Genomic DNA, 17,178 nt, shown 5'->3' with positions numbered 1-17,178 from the left:
ATACGTTTCTGTACAGACACTTCTCCCTAACTGAGCTCTGGGATTCTTGCCAATACCTTGCAGACACAGGTTACCCTGATGGGGTACAATCCAGATCGGGGAAGACCTCTTTGCTTGCTGTTTCTCACTTAAGGTAGCTCCATATCCGGTCACGTTCCAACCTACATATGCAAGTATCTCATCATCCGGAGTATCTTCATAAGAAATTACTTCCTTAATCATGTCAACTATACCTTTGACTAGGGCGATAGTCTTGAGGTTGTCTTTTACAGAACGTAGGGGTTGGAATTCTCGTGCATATATGAACATTGTTCTGTATGCCCACACAGAGCCATTATGACTGAAAGGCAGAACTAGATAAGGGATACCTTTACCCGTAGTGTGAGGCATAAGACCACACACCCAACAGTTGGTTGTGTTCATTACTAGTTGGTGTTGGTGTAAAAGCTGAACGAAGGAGTTATTAATGAACTCTAACCTTCTATTGGATTCATGGTCAGGAAGAGGGTGAAAAGAATGAGAGGAAACAGTAGGAAGAGGTATGGGCGATGCAGTGGGTGCAAATGTTACAAAAAAAGAGAATAAAACGTAACTTATTAAAAATATCATCATACTGAATAACATACAAATGCACAATATTAAAAAACTTTTCTTTGTCATCACTTTGCATAATTTGCGCTTAAAGTTCGTTCGTTTGGCAGGTCTCTCCACATCGGGAAACTCCATCCTCTCTAAAGTGCTGCCCGCGGTGGGAGGTTGCCTCTGCTAAGGGATGCTTCTGTCAGTCTAGGGCAACTCCCTTGGACCAACCAGAACTACCGACCTAACGTCGTCAGCTGCACCCCAAAGACTTTAATTAACCGCGGCACTAGCAGCGGAACCCGGATGGCGGTTCGAAAAACAAAAATAAGCAAGTTTCCTAGATGGGAGAGTTGCGCTTTCCAAAAATAGTACTTTGGAGGGAAAAAATGTATTTATTGTCCATAGGTTTTGGTCTCAAATTGCAAAGGAAATTGTTTTATTAGTTCGCTTTTCTCGGTCTCAAATTATATCGTTGTTTCCCAGGTATTGTCTGATCCGGAAACAAAAGGTCAGGCTCTGCAGTGTTCAATAGCTTGGATGGTGGCACAGCCTTGTGCGAAATGTTCTCATTTTCTGGTTCAGAGTCAGTTCCTTTTACGTGCAAATCATTAAAAGGGACGGCGTATGGCACGGTATCAGGTTCTGGGTCAGTGACACCCTTCTGGCCCCACTGGTCATGAGGCAGAGGGAAAGGGATTTTCTTACAATGGATCCCGTGGACCCAGTTGGCCTTCCCCTCCACCCGAACCGCAGATCTTGTAGAAAGAAGGACGAGGTGAGGCCCGGTCCACCTGGGCTGGTCGTTCTTCGTTCTTTGAAAGTTTCTGACAAGAATCCAGGAACCAGGGTCAATGGCGTGACCCGGAGTCTCAGAGACTGGAGGCAGGGTGTTGTGGACCTGTTGATGCAAAACACGCAATTTAGCCGTCAATTCATACAGATAATCGAGCAAAACAGGGTGTTCCAGTTCACTAAATTTTGTGGGTCTAGGCACTCCCCATATATTGGCTGGCCGGCCAAAATCTATCTCATATGGACTAAGTTTCACTTGTGAATGCACAGTCATTCTGGTGGACAGGAGTGCTAAGGGTAGAGCATCAGGCCATTTAAGACGTGTGCTCGCTTGGATTTTGGCCAGTTTGAGTTTTAAAGTGCCGTTGTAGCATTCTACTAATCCAGCTGATTGGGGGTGATTTGCAGCGTGGAACTTCTGCCTAATACCTAGCCCTTCACACACTCTCTTCATCACACGACCCACAAATTCACTCCCATTATCAGACCAGACCATTCTAGGCATTCCGAACCTGGGGAAGTACTCTTTCACAAGGGCTTTTGCTGTGGACAAGGCAGTATTGTCTTTTAAGGGATAGGCTTCTACCCATCTTGAGAAAGCACAAACAACAACGAGTACGTATTTTAAATTGTTGCACCTCTCCATGTGGGTGAAATCTAGCTGCAAAACCTCGAACGGATACGTAGGAGGTGCAAAGTGACCAGCTGGAGTTGGGGTTCCCCTACCAGGATTGTGTTTCAAACATACCATGCAATTCTTGACAACATTCTCTGCACACTTGGGAATCCCTGAATTCTTCCATACTGGAGCCAACAACTCGCAAATCCCTTTCACGCTGATATGAGCCATTCCATGAGCCATTGAAACTACAGCAAACACATATGCATCGGGTAACAACCATCTCTGATGCTCTGATAATTCAATCCAACACCCATTTGCATCCATTCTACCCGTACTTTCTCTCCACGTGCTCAATTCTTTCTCTGTGGCCTCAGCTTGGATGGACTTCACACTCTCTATTGTGTCTTCACACATTCCAACGTCACCAGTCCATCTTGCAGGGCCTGTAACATACATTCGGCTCATTACATTCTTTGCCGTCTCTTTCGCGATCTCATCAGCAAATGCATTTCCACGACCAACGTCATCAGTCACCTTCTTGTGAGCACTACATTTCACAATCGCCATTTGCAGGGGCAGGGTCAGTGATTCAAGAAGCTCATTCACCAACTGACCATGCTGAATCTAAGCTCCATGCGAAGTCAGGAATCCACGTTCTCTCCACAATCGTCCAAAACTGTGAGCCACTCCAAATGCATACTGACTATCAGTGTAGACAGTCACTTTCATTCCTTTAGACAACACGCATGCTCTCGTGAGTGCAATTAATTCCGCTGCTTGAGCTGAATTATGTGGCACACTTGCAGTCTCAACAATTGTATGCAAAGTCGTGACAGCATATGCTGCAGTCGTGTCGCCACTCGGGAGCTTGAAGCATGAACCATCCACCCATAATGTACCATCACATTCAGCAAGAGGAGTATCAGATAAATCTACTCTCCCTTTCGTCTCTTCCTCTGTTCTAAGAAAACAATCGTGCTGTTCTGAAACATCTGATTCCTCTGCAATTGGCAACAACGTAGCTAGGTTTAAAGTACTGCACCTTTTTATGTGCACATGACTCGCTAGTAGTGTTAATTCGTAACTTGACAACCGAGCACTAGTTAAGTGCTGTGTCTTGGTTCTATTTAACAACGTGTCTACTGCATGTGGGACCATCACGACTAGTGTATTATTCATTACTAGACCAGCAGACTGTCGAATAGAGACAGCTGCTGCTGCTGTGGCTCTTAAACAACTCAGCAATGCTTTTGCTACCAGATCCAAGGTCGACGAAAAGTAGGCACATGGACGCTGCCTACCCCCAAACAACTGAGTCAACACAGACAATGCACAGCCCTCCTTCTCGTGGACATACAATGTGAAAGGCTTACTGTATTCGGGGGTACCCAACACAGGAGCCGAACATAATGCTGTGCGCAATTCGAGAAAACTTTTCTGGCATTCTTCAGACCAACGTACAGGATTGGGTGTGCCTTTACATGTTAATGCCACCAAAGGTTTAGCTAATAACGAGAACTTTGGAATCCACTGTCTACAGTATGATGTAATGCCCAAGAAAGCACGCACTTCTCTTTGTGTCTTAGGCACGCTCAATTTCGCTATTGCCTGAATTCTCTCTGGGGTCAGTTTCCTTCCCTCCTTCGATAAGAGGTGACCTAAGTAGGTCACTTCTTGTCGGCAATATTGCAGTTTGGAAAGTGACACCTTATGATGTAAATCACACAGATGGCGTAACAATGACGTTGTTGCTTTCTTAGAAATTTTCTCAGTATCTGCAGCAATAAGTAAATCGTCAACATACTGTACAAGAGTAGCACCTTTAGGCAAAACAATCGTATCAAGCTGTGTTTTTAGAGCTTGACTGTATATTGATGGACTTTCACAGTAGCCCTGAGGAGCGCGTTTAAAGCGGAAGCTGCGACCTCCTAAACTGAAGGAAAAAATATCCCTGCTCTCCTCAGCAATCGGGATGCTGAAGAAAGCATTCTTCAGGTCAATCACCGAAAACCAAGAGGCAGAAGCTGGAATCATAGTCAATAATGTGGTAATGTCGGGGACAACTGGGAATTGTGGCACAACTATTTTATTGACCTCTCTAAGATCAATCACGAATCTGTACACGGGTGGCTGGGAAGGGTCAGTTCGTTTTAAAACAGGCAGAACAGGACTATTGCAAACATTGCCTCGTGTTTCTTCAATCACATCCTTTTCAATCAATTCGTAAAAGATCGCTAGCAACGCTTTTTCACCTTCACTAGAAATTCGGTATTGGGGAATTCGTGGCATTTTCACATTGGCTTTCAATGTTACAACATATGGTGGTATTTCTAAAAGACCCACATCATTAGGACCAGCGGCCCAAAGGATATCTGGAAGAAACGACAATTCTGCTGGAAGTTTATCTCTTGACAGGTACATGGGAGAAACCACTTTCTTACCTAAAGTAAGTTGTACTCCTGAAGGAGAACAGTATAAAGTCGCATACAATCTTTTTAACAAATCCAATCCTAGCAAGTTTTCACCACAACCTGTTGTCAGAATGAGGGGTGCTTCGAATTCGCAAGGACCAACAGAAAGGGAAAAAGGGTCAGAAATTGGATTTCTAACTGGGGCGCCAGAAAACCCTACGGAAACGTTCATTTCGCCAGACAAAGGTGCGCCAGGGAGTTGGGAGTGCATAATAGAACTCTTCGTAGCACCAGTATCCAAAAGAAAAGGTTCTGACACACCTGATGTAATCACCTCAACTTATGGTCCACTCTGATCTACTGGAACTGAAACAACTCCCTCTCTTTGTCTATGGCTGTCCTAGCAATCATTAGTTTCCCAATTCTCACTTTCTGTATAGTAATCATCAACATAGTATTGAGCTGTTCTGTCAGATGTGTTGTTCTGTTGATCGAACCTATTCATAGAATTTTGTGGTGGAAGTGGACGTGCGTTTTGGGGGACGTTTCCACGTCCTCTACCTCAAGAGGCTTGCTGAACACCTCGACCTCTTGTGTTTGAACCACCATTTGCGCGCTGTAACAGAATTGGACAATTATTCTTAAAATGACCTTCTTCCTTGCAATATGAACACTGATTGGGGCCTACAGTGACACGTGGCTGAGTATACTCGACTCTTTGCGAGTTCCTTTGATACTGTTGAGGGTGCTGAAAGTTATTCTGATAGTTATTCTGGCCACTATTATTCTGATTACCACCACCGCGTGGCAGATATGCTTGCTGTAACAAAACCTTTGTTTTCAACTCCTTAGTTTTCTTTTCTGCTCTGTCTTTCTCGTCTTTGTCCCTATTTTCGTAGTACTGTGCTGTAGCTAATATCTGCGCTGAAGACGAAACTGCCCAAGAACTTTCTGAATCCTTTAACTTTTTACACAATTCTGGAAGTAGATTGTGCACGAATTTATCGACGAACAATCTCTGGCCACCTTCGGTGGTCATATCCTGACCACTGTGATCGACAAATGTTTCTTCAAACCTGGTGAAGAAATCTGAGACAGTTTCTTCTTTCTTCTGCTTGCATGCAGACAACTTATCCCAATTTACACGTATTGCAGGCATTATCGTTTTCATGTAATCTACTATTTTACCGGGGAGTTCTGCTATCAAAGGCTCAGGCTTGGCACCACCAACTTGTCGGGCATCTGCAACAGCAATATTAGCCCATGAGTCACCCAACTCTTGATCGTGATCTGTATGGCGAATTTTACTCCATAAAGGCTGTGGAACAACATTCCCAAATAACATATCTATATCGGCTAAATTCATTATACATGACCCAGCAGTTTGTGACAACTCTTTGTAATACCCTGCAGGATTTTTACGCGGATCAGGTAATGTCTGTTTAAGTGCTAAAACTTCAGCTCGCTTCCATGGGACATGTACCCATACACGCTGAAAGTGTGGCAGAATAGGTGGGTCAACAGTCGTGTCGCCCTCTCTCCATTGTGGGGGAACTTCCCTCATAGGGTATTGTCGTGCCTTTTTCCTACCAGATACACTAGGCTCAGATTGTGACCCAGAACTGTTCCCCTTACACCGATATGATAACAATATTTCAATTGCTTTCTCGACATCGGGACCTACAATCATACCCTCTCCAAACTTAAACCGTACACGACACAATTCCTGCGGGATGCATTCTAAATCATTGTCTTCCAAATCCTCACAAAGGAAAACATACATTTGTTCAAAAACATATCTTTGCGTCGGTGCTTACCATTGATGGAAGACTTCCATGACAGACTCTATATCATATTTTACAGTGTCCATAACCCATTTCCGTGCTAAACGATTCAATGAGTCTCTCTCTTGATAGTCAGGCAGTCGACTTCGCAACTGTCTGCGTTCCATGTTAGGGGTCGTAGTAGGCGACCCGAAAAGAGGCGAGAAAAGGTTAGTGACAGTGCTGGCCATTTTCTGCCGAATGGAAGGTGAAACTGAAGGAAGAACGGGTGGAAAAACGGGGTGAGACAAGGCAGGAGCAGAGAAAATAGCTGAGGAGGAATCGGGAGAAATAGAAGGAGCGCTAGGCAAAATCGTAGAGGGAGCATTAGGAGAAGTAGATGTGATCGGTGGGCCTTGAGGAGGCTGCACCAGAGAGACAGAAACCAGCTGAAGAGTAGCTGGTGAGTGCTGTAGAGGAGCAGGCATAACAGCTACAGGGGGCGCAACTAAAGGTTGCGGAGGTGCTGTGGCATTTTGTGCATAGGGTGGTGGCGAACTTAATAAATGTGACATTAACGGATCTTTTTCACGCTCTTTTGCTGCCTCTTGCTGAAGAGACGGCAAAACTGGATAGCATTTATCTATTGCCATTTTACGTTGCCTGTGCAACTGCTCACTCATCTTCTCTTCTTCATTGTCTTTAAACTGTATAGCAGCTTGCATTACTGAAAGTCCCCCTTCTCTCTTATTTTTCTTAGCTAATTTGATTTCCTTTTGTTTGGCTTCTTTACGCCATAGGCGGAAAGAGTCAAACATTGCCGGCCGGGCTTTCTTTTTGAACAGTTTAACCTCAAGATTATCTAGAATTTCAGCGTCAAAACTACCGTATTGGGGCCATTTTAAAACACCATCTTTTCTGGTGTATTTAATCCACACTTCATTGTATGTGATGGGGCCTACCCCATGTTTCACATATAACTCGTAAGTTGGAGTTCCAACCGGAGGAACCGGACATGAGTCCTCCAATCGGGAGTCCCTATTATTACCACCAAGACAAAACAAATTCCCAAGTCTAAGACCAGGCATCTTCGCTCTCTAGTCTAGTTCCAAACTTCAAAGGATTATCGATTACGATATTTCTTGTGAATACACAAGTCCCTCGGTTTTGGTGCTTGCAAGTACCAACAATTATTCCAAAGGATACCAAAAACTAAGACCAACTAAGGACTGGGTGACGCTCCACTTATACTTAACTGAAATATCGATGACGTCACCAGAAGACTTGTCTCAGTGTTTCGCTCTACCAAACTTCAAGGGTCCAAATCAGGGCGATAACCAGGGCAGCAGTCCTTCGTAGCCGTTGGGAAGCGGGGAACCTCGCAGCAAAGACCTTCGGACCACGTCGACATGCAGGGGTCGTTGAAGTGGTTGGCCGTCCTCCGGAATTTTCACACGAAGCTCCTCACGAACCTCTGGCTGGGCTGGTACCACTGGAATCGCCCCACGTTGTGCGCCAACTGAGGTACTGGGTTTTTAAGAACCGGCACAGAACCGGCAACCCAGCGGTGTCAGGGTACACCCAGAGACCTCGAGTTCTTCCTGATTCAGACCTACAGAAACTCAGAGTCTTCTAGGTGAAGTCAAGGATCGATTTTATTGGCTGCAACCAAGGTAACAAGTGTCCTAGAAGTACAACACACGGGGAGTATATTCTCAGGAGACTGCTCGAATTTACAAAGTAAGGCTTCTCTCTTTATACAGAATATTCGGCTTCAGGCAAACATTCTTCGAATTTGCAATATATCATTTACAGGTTTTGGTTACAAAAGAAAAACAGAGTCATGATGACATGTACATATTTCATGTCGTGCTGCCCATAACAAATCACCTGACAAGGCCCAACATTTCATCAGATATCGCTGGACACTCAATAAAAACGGGCACCTCCCCATCATAAAGAAAATGAAGAAAAGGAGTGGAGACAGATGTGAGCGAGATACGGCAGGTGTGCGCGCTGAAATGGTTTTATGGCTTGTTGAGCCTTGATGCTATCTTGTTCGGCCACTGGGAGGGGAACTGACCTAACGAGTTTGGCCTGGGGCATTGGTTCCAACTTGCATAGATCAAAGAAAAGTCGATTAAGGAGTATGTGTCCTTGTGGAATTGAATTCAGCTGGATTAAGGCCTATGTAAAGGGCAACACATAAATGGAAGCCAAGGGTTCAGAACGCAAATGACGATTTCGAGGTGAAATCGTCACTCGAATGTGCTGTAAATATATGTACATGGTGCGCTCGTCATTCTCGGTCTTTTGATACCAAATTCGTCAAACTTCGACGAAGTTTTAATTCTCGAGTCCAGGACGATTATACGAATCCAGAATTTTCAGAACCACATTAGAATCAAAGTTACAAAGAACCCCAAAGTAAGAAAGAAGTATGCAGTGAACCGAGCAGACAAAGACAAGGGTGAATTAAAATCAAACATCATGCTCAATTATAAGTTTAAGCTCAAACTCAAGTACCTGCGACAATAAAGAGACTGTGCTAAAGACTGTTGCCCAATGAACAAAAGAAGATATCCAAGAAAAATAACATGCACAATAAAATACCATTAACCAGTTGAGAGACAATTAGAGACTGAAACTAGTGGCAGTGAGTAGCAGTTGCCAAGAGATTACTAAGATCAAGGGTACCACATTGAAGGTTTGCCTCATCTGAATGGGTGTAACCAGCTAAGGTGCCTGAAGAAGATGAAGCAGCAGAATTGTAAAACAGTCCCAGTTGAAACAGAATCTGAAAGTGAAATAGAAAGAGAAGAAGAGCCACCTTGAATAAGGAAAAGAGACTGTTGGATATTTTTTAGAATTTATGGTTCCTGGATAGATTCTTCACTCTCAAATGGTGATGAGAAACAGCAGATGCTGTAAAATTGTAGGGGCTATATTATGTTTATAACAAAGTTTATAGTTTTAGTTGGGCTGTTGCTGTGCTTAACATTTCCAGTGGGATATGTTTCAAAGACTGACAAAGTAATAGATAATAGAGATAAAATTAGACATAATAAATTTGAACATAGTGTTTAGTAGTAGGGGTTTCCATGCAAACAGTTATGTTAGGATGATAAAAGTATATATATAATATAACAAAAATGAATAGTTTTTACATATGTACTATGTTTCCTATGTCTGTTGTAGAGGGGATAACATATAGGCAGCTACCTTTGTCTCATGTTTTGTCTTGTAATGTTTCTAAAGCAGTTTTAATTATTATGATGCACTTTTGCCAACCCTGACTAATTTTAATGTTTCAGAGGAGAACATTCTCATTGATTTCATAGACCTGAGGTGCTATATGGTAAGAATATGGGAAATCTAGAACAACCTAATCATGAAATTAATGAGGAGTATGTGTGTAAGCTTAATAAAGATAATTTAGAGTTTTTGAATGAATACAATGGGAGAGGATTGAAGATTGCGAGGAATGCAGAGGAATGAAGGATTGTAGATGAACAATTGAAGAAAGAATAGGAATTTAGAAGGTCGAATTTACAACCTAAATTAGGAATGCAGCAAGAAAGAAACAGATCATTGTGTTTGGTTAAAAGTACAGGTGGGGATAATGCATAGAAGGTAGGAGAGGGAGTGTGTGTGTGAGCAAAATTAGAAAATTATGAAAGGTGGTATTTTATTAGGTGGAGGTCCAATCATGAGAGAAATGTATTTTGTGTGTGGAAAGAATGCTTATTTTAACTCCCCAAAAACTGAGAAGCTTTGGGCTACATGGCTTTAATGTTTTGTAGAAAGCATAACAAGGAAGAGATTGATGAAGCAATTGGTTTTAGTAGATATATTAAAAGCTATTTTGCCTTCAGTAGGGGTTGCTATGAATGATACAAAGTTTGGGCGCCTTTCAAATTTAGTAGATAGACTGGCAGCAGATAGAGCAGGAGTTTTAAAAAGGATAATGAAGTTTTGTTTCCAATGAGAGCATTGAATATGCAAAATAGCTTAGAATTAGATATTATTCAAGTGAAGGAAGGAGGAGTTTACAAGGCAACAAAGCTGAAGAATAGTTGTAAATACGTGCCAGATAATAGTTTACACATCTAATCTTACTAATATTTCCAATGTGATTAATTGTATTGTGGAACTTGGTTCACAAGAAAACGTACAATCTTCTTTTAGTAATTTAGAGAAGAGTTTTGAAAAAGCTAGTGAGTGGTTGGGTGGCATGGGTGGTAATATACTATAAGTTATACTAACATCTGTAATAATAGTAATGTTGTGTGCTATAGTTCTATATCTATTAAATAATTTGGTTAAGTGTATCATTAAGAGAAATCAAGGTAATAGACTGAAGAAGAACAAGCATTTACAATGCAATAGGTCTCGGGTTAATTAAGTTTGAGCTATTGGCATTGCCTAATATTGCAACACCAATTGCACCAAAAGTCTATAAATTGTAGGCCAAAAAAATGTGTATTTATTTTTGTAGCAGTGGTGGCATGCTGCGCTTTAGATGAATATGTTTCAAAGTAAAGTGCGCCATACTGCAATTGTTACAATAGTTATTTGTGGATGCGTTAACAATTGATGTGTGCACTGATGGCTGGTGGTGTGTGTGCCTGTAGAAATTGTGCACTGATGGCTGGTGGTGTGTGTGCCTGGTGGAAGTGTGCACTACCGGCTGGTGGTGTGTGTGCCTGGTAGAAGCGTGTACTGACGGTTGGTGGTGTGTGTACCTGGTTAAAGTGTGCACTGACGGCTGGTGGTGTGTGTCTGATGAAAGCGTGCACTGACAGCTGGTGGTGTTTGGGCCCGGTAAAAGCGTGCACCGACGGCTGGTGGTGTTTGTGCCCAGTGAAAGCGTGCACTGATGACTGATGGTGCCTGTGCCTGGTGAAAGTGTGCACTGACAGTGTGGTTGTGTGTGTGTGTGTGTGGTGCTGTGTGTGTGGTGGTGTGTGTGTGGTTGTCTGTGTGTGTGGTGGTGTGTGTGGTGGTGTGTGTGTGTGGTTGTCTGTGTGTGTGGTTGTCTGTGTGTGTGTGGCTGTGTGTGTGTGGCTGTGTGTGTGTGGCTGTGTGTGTGTGTGGCTGTGTGTGTGTGTGGCTGTGTGTGTGTGGCTGTGTGTGTGTGTGTGGCTGTGTGTGTGTGTGTGGCTGTGTGTGTGTGGCTGTGTGTGTGTGGCTGTGTGTGTGTGGCTGTGTGTGGCTGTGGCTGTGTGTGGCTGTGTGTATGTGTGTGTGGTTGGCTGTGTGTGTGTGGTTGGCTGTGTGTGTGTGTGTGTGGCTGTGTGTGTGTGTGTGGCTGTGTGTGTGTGTGTGGCGGCTGTGTGTGTGTGGCTGTGTGTGTGTGGCTGTGTGTGTGGTTGTGCGTCTCGAGCTGTGAATCCTTTTAAATACAAGCATTTGCAATGCAATAGGTCTCGCATCACTGAAAGTTTGAGCTATTGGCTTTGCAAATAATAAAGTAACACCAATAACTCAAACTTTTAGTAATGCGAGACCTATTGCATTGCAAATGCTTGTTACTGGTGCATATATCTCTTGTACATTCTGTATATAATGATCTACCATGTTATATTCTCGACCTTTGTAATTATTGATAGTAGTATCCGTTCAACTTGAACCAGTTGTAACGAAATGTTTCTCTTGTAAAGTAGTATTTGTTCAACTTGAACCAGTTGTAACGAAATATTCATCTTGTAAAGTAAAGCGCTCTAGCACCTTTCGGTAATGTCACTGCTATATAAATAAATAATCATGATCCCAATCCGACCCTGCACACCGTCACTATTCACGATTACAGTTCTCCTACCTTCGATCGCTAGACTAAACGAGCTACGTGCTGCCTCGCATGAAGGGCTTCACACCTAGTCAGAGTAGTGAATAGCTATGTAACGGCGTTTACTTACGTCCAAGTACAGTATTGTTACATAAACTCCGGAGGCGAGCACATAACACACACTTGGTCGATGCGAGACACCACGCGTGCCTTGTGCCTGAGACGCTGATAGTTAACCCGGAAAGTAAGTTGTACGTAGCGTTAGGCGATTGAGAGGAAGTTTGCCGGATTCCGTAGTCCTGATGTGGCTTCTAAAGTGAACCTCTTCCACGTCACCTACATCGCAGGCCACGGAGACAACGAAACCGCTGGGGTAGGGAGCGACACCCACCGGCGAGGAGAGGGGCCAGGGGCACACAGTCAGAGGTACGGAGAGAGCCTTGTCGTGGTGACTCGTTGTCTGGTATAGAAGCGAATATATGAGGTAGAGCATGAGATCGGATAGCAGGAAGCGCACTGTACACACAGAGGATAAAACTACAGCCTCTGGAGCCCAGCCCGCTTGAAGGTAGAGTCAGGTAGCGAAAAGGGGAGCAGGAGGACACTACCCGTTACACACTAGCAGTGCAGACCTGGGTGGGGTAGACCCGAGCGTAAGACTTTGACATGATTACTGTCAGTTAGCAACATCCTTTCTCTGTAAGAGGGTAAATGGGTTACCTCCGTTTGTCTAGCACCAGTGACAACACACAGTCTTTTGTGCTAGAAGCGTGCAGTAGTGTAACGAAACTGGAAAACAAGCACGAGCAAGGAATCGAAACCGGCCGACGCGGGAATAGAAACCAGTGGTGCGCGCGCACCAGAGGAGCGGGGGCAAGGGAGCGCGATGACAAGCCGAGACGAGGTAGGAGATTTGTGTGTGTAAGGGGGGGTTCTGTGTGTGTATGCGCGGTGGCGGCGGCAAGGGGGGGCTGTATGTGTGTGTGCGCGGCGGGGGGGGGGCTGGGCTGTATGTGTGTGTGTGTGTGCGTGCGTGTCTGTGTGCTTCCAAGGAGCCATGGGAGACAGGAAGCGCGCGCGACCTGATCCCAGTTCCAAGGTTGCGCGTGCACCTCACTTGTCTGTCTCCCTTGACTCCTTGAAACCGAGAATGATTACAATAGAGTCTCGGAACGACAGATTGCTTCGCAATCTGTTCGCAGTTCCGAGACCTAAAAAGGAAGCCATAGAAATGGAACAGGAGTGTCTAAAGGAGAATTCTTACAACCAGATTAGGATGGCGGAAGAAAATTCACAAAAGCAGATGAAGATGATAACTTCATAATAACGGTGATTAATAAAGATGTATTGATATATTTTAAGATTATGGGCTAGTCAGAAGGGGAGTACTCTGGAAGCATTTTTAATGTTCAATTTTGTGTGACAAATTATTTCGAGTAATAATGATTTTTATGATGAATTATAATCATAACTGTGAATTAATAATATTGCACTTGAAAAAATGTTCTTTAGAAGTGTATTTATTAATGTGGTTTAGTGGTATGCATCAATATAGTTAAAATAGATGTTCCTTCTGAACAACCGTTAAAATTGCTCCTGTTCATTCCTCCTCCCAAGCATACCACCCTGAATGTCTTTTCTTCTCTTGGTTTCTGCAGACTCTGTAAAGCACAGAACATTGTGACATAATTGATTATTTTTCTGGACCTCAGGTACTGAGAATTAAACATGTTTCTGTGTTCTTTAAGTCTCATTTTGTGAAGATTCTTCCATCATAACTCCCTGACAAAGGCCTAGTTGACAATGCTTATTGTTAAGTAAATGAAACATAATGTGTAGTCCATCCCAAATCAAATACTCAAGGTTTACAGCCACAAGGAAATCTAAGGACCTCAATCCAAATATCAGCTACAGTAAGTCAAATCCATTTGTGCCTAATACATCTGCTGAGGATCAAGCAGCCTCGCATTCACAATCATTGTGAAAAGGAGATAACTGTAAGAACATGTCACCAGAATTACAATTGGATAACTGTGAAATTACCAAATTAGATTTCCACCCAGGGGGCGTGGCTTGGCCGGCCGCAAGATGGCCGTACTCTGAGTGGGCTCTGCCAGCCAAGCTGAATCATCTGTTAAAATCCTGATGACATTCTTACATTGGCTGCACCCCGACGATGAATCTACCCCGCAAGTGAGGCGCTGATCTATCGGGCCGCTGCCTCCCGGTCGGGCCCTGCGGCGCTGCTGTGCCATTGATTGGGGACGCTGGGCCTATGGCCTCCGGACCGCGAGGTCAGCCTTCTCTGCCCCATACTGCCTGTGACTGCTGGGCGCAGCGGAGACTTCGTCTGCTTCCCGCGGGTGAATGGAGCCCCCTCTGTGGCTTTGCGGGCGGGTCTGGGGGCTTCCCGGCTGTTCCGCCCACCCTGGTGTGCAGGGGGTTAGGCGCTGAGCATTTGGCGGTCTCCCGGCCGCTCTTCGTGGCCGCCCGAGTACCCGGGCTCGGTGCTGTGAGCGGCGGGCCCCCGCGACTCCCCGCTCGCTTCTGCCGCAGTCAGGTATGCACCCCCCCCCCGACGACTGTTCGCCTGTTCTGCTGCCCGGGCGCTGCCCGCTGCCTTTCTGTGCCTCACCTGCCTCTAATCCTGGCCTGGATCTCCTCTTGGGGGCTGCACCGGCAAGATAGGGCCTCTGTCCTGCTGTGGCCTCACCAGGTCCTAGGCCTGTGTGCGGCCTGCTGTGGGGGGCGCCGCTTGAACCTAGCGGCTTCGTCATCCAGCTCTCTCGATCTCCTCTTGCCGCCACCTGACTGGCCCATGTGAATCACTACTGCTGCACTTACTGTACCCCTGTTGATTGGCCCTGTGGCCCTTGTGAGCTCCTTGGGGTCGCTTAATCCCTGTTTTGCAGCCTGCTGCTCCGCCCGGTGCCTGGACGCGCCTTGCTGGCCTCACCTCGCCTCCCAAGGCACATCATTGATCATTGCCTTCTGTGTGTCGTGACCTGGTCTGGCGGCTGGGTGCATGTTGGGCCACCACCCTTGTTCCTCCTACGGGCTCATTGACTTTTGGCTTTGCAGTGCCCTCATTTGACTAGCTGGCCCCGGCCTTGTGGAATGGGTTGGTTGCCTGTATTGTACTAGTCTGCAGCCTGTTGTGCATCCCGCTTAACAACCTCAGTTGCCAGGAGCCTTTGGGGGAGCCCGCCCTGGTTGTGCCATCGTTCATCCACGCCACTCCTTAATCCCAGGGGCTCCACGCCTTTCATGCCTTTCAAGGTGTCTCTTCTCCATTCTCCAGTGGCCTCACTGAGTGGAACCTACTTACCTCTCACTGCCTTCCTGTTGCCAGCTGTTGGGGGTCTGCTCTGGTTTTTTCTGACTGTATTCTGCCTCGTGTGGGTCACTCCTCTGCTGCCAGGGCCTCTCATCATGGGGAAAAATGACCCAAAACAACCCAAGATAGCCTTTGAGCTCCGAAGGTCCTCTCGCCAGGACGGTGCAGCTCCGAGGGTGTCGACTCCGCTGTCACCATGGAGGCCCCCTCCAATCGTGAGGATGACCTCAATGCTAACATGCTGGACGTCAAATCAACAGTGACGGGTATAGCTACCCAGCTGGACCAACTCTTAGCCCGATTGGACACAGTGAAGGCCCGTGTCGACTCCCATGATAACCGGATACTCCATGTCGAATCCAAAGTGTCGGACGCTGAAGATGCTGCCACCCAAGACCAGCAGAAACTACTATAGATGGACAAGATCTTGGCAATTATCCGGGACAAGAATGAAGATTTGGAGGCCCGCTCCCGGCAGAGCAACCTCCGCATCACAGGTCTTCCGGAGTCCACCAACAAACATGCCGACCGTCGCAACTCATACCACCCCCTTTCTCTAATAAACATAGACAACAAAATCTTTGCTAAATTGATCGCCTCCCGTGTTCTTTTACTTATGCCCACCACTGCTCTACCCGATCAATCAGGTTTCATTCCTGGTAGGGCTACCTCGCACAACCTTCATACAATTTTCTCAGTGCTGCATCAAATTAATCCTAACCTACTGGCTGTGGCTGCCTTGCTGGACGCCACAAAGGCGTTCGATACGCTGGAGTGGCCCTTTTTATTTTACATCTTGCCGCGTATGGGCTTCAGTGAAATCTTTTTGCGTAAGGTTAAACTCCTTTACATCAATCCCTCGGCACGTCTCCGCATTAACGGTCGAGTCTCTGACCCTATTATTATTGCTCGTGGCACACGTCAGGGGTGCCCGCTATCGCCCATGCTTTATGCCATCGTGATGGAGCCCCTGGCCACCAGGCTGCGACAGCACCACACTCACAGGGGTACTGGTTTCTCGTCCCGCTCCCTACTCGTCTCAATGTATGCGGACGACGTTACTCTATATATGCGCCATCCTCAAGAGAACCTTAGCTCTCTGGTCCGGGAGAACATATGCTTTGGCAGGCTGTCGGGCATCCAGGTGAACTGGAGCAAGTCTGTTCTATTCCCCTAGACTAATGCCACCGTGCCATTCTCACCTGACTTTCCATTTGTGTGGGCTTCTGGCCCCAAGCGCTATTTGGGTATCTGGCTGAGAAGGGATCTGGATGAACTGTGGAGGTCAAACTTCGGGTGTGCAGTAGACTGGCTGGAATCCAGGATTCCACCGTGGAGCCGAAGTACGCTATCTCTGGCGGGCCGCATCGTAATCGCCAAAATGGTGGTCCTTCCTAAATTTCTCTACTTGTTTTTAAACATCCCTATCCCTCTCACTTCTCATTTCTTTTGCAAATTATGCTCCTTAATCATTTTACTCGTCTGGGTGGGTAAACAGCCAACAGTAGCTTATGACATTCTTACTCTACACATGTCTGCCGGTGGGGTGGGCGCGCCTGATTTCAGGATCTATGCCTTGTGTGCCCAGGCCAGCTTCTTGCATTGTTGGATCGACCCTTCCCCTTAACATCCTCATGTCGCAGTTGAGACAGATGTAGCCTCTCCCTGCCTCTGTCCACAGCTTTGTTTGCGCCCGCGGTGCGCCGTAGGGCTGAGGTCGACATGGTTGAGACGCTGCGATGGGCCTGGTCAGGCCTGCGCCGGCTTTCTGGCATCCCTCTGCTCTCTGCCAACTCCATGCCAATAGTGAACCACCCGGACTTTCCCTCACGTCGGGCTTCCAGCATGTCTAGGAATGCGACGCCCTTAAGCTTGAAGACGGT

The 17,178-nt window shown here is 45.9% G+C and overlaps 1 protein-coding gene and 1 long non-coding RNA gene across 7 annotated transcripts in view; one reads left to right on the top strand and one right to left on the bottom strand.

Moving 5' to 3' along the window:
• The window catches only part of LOC144821341 (uncharacterized), a 399,934-nt gene that overhangs the window by 128,843 nt on the left and 253,913 nt on the right, over positions 1 to 17,178 (top strand). The gene's annotated exons all lie outside the window — the stretch shown is intronic.
• Positions 1 to 17,178, bottom strand: part of YIPF7 (Yip1 domain family member 7) — a 623,048-nt gene that overhangs the window by 457,439 nt on the left and 148,431 nt on the right. The window lies entirely within an intron of this gene.

Source organism: Lissotriton helveticus, chromosome 2_2 (genome assembly GCF_964261635.1).
Source record: "Lissotriton helveticus chromosome 2_2, aLisHel1.1, whole genome shotgun sequence".
Taxonomy (NCBI): domain Eukaryota; kingdom Metazoa; phylum Chordata; class Amphibia; order Caudata; family Salamandridae; genus Lissotriton; species Lissotriton helveticus.
Note: the sequence above shows the minus strand (reverse complement) of the source record. Positions and strands in the feature narration are given on the sequence as shown.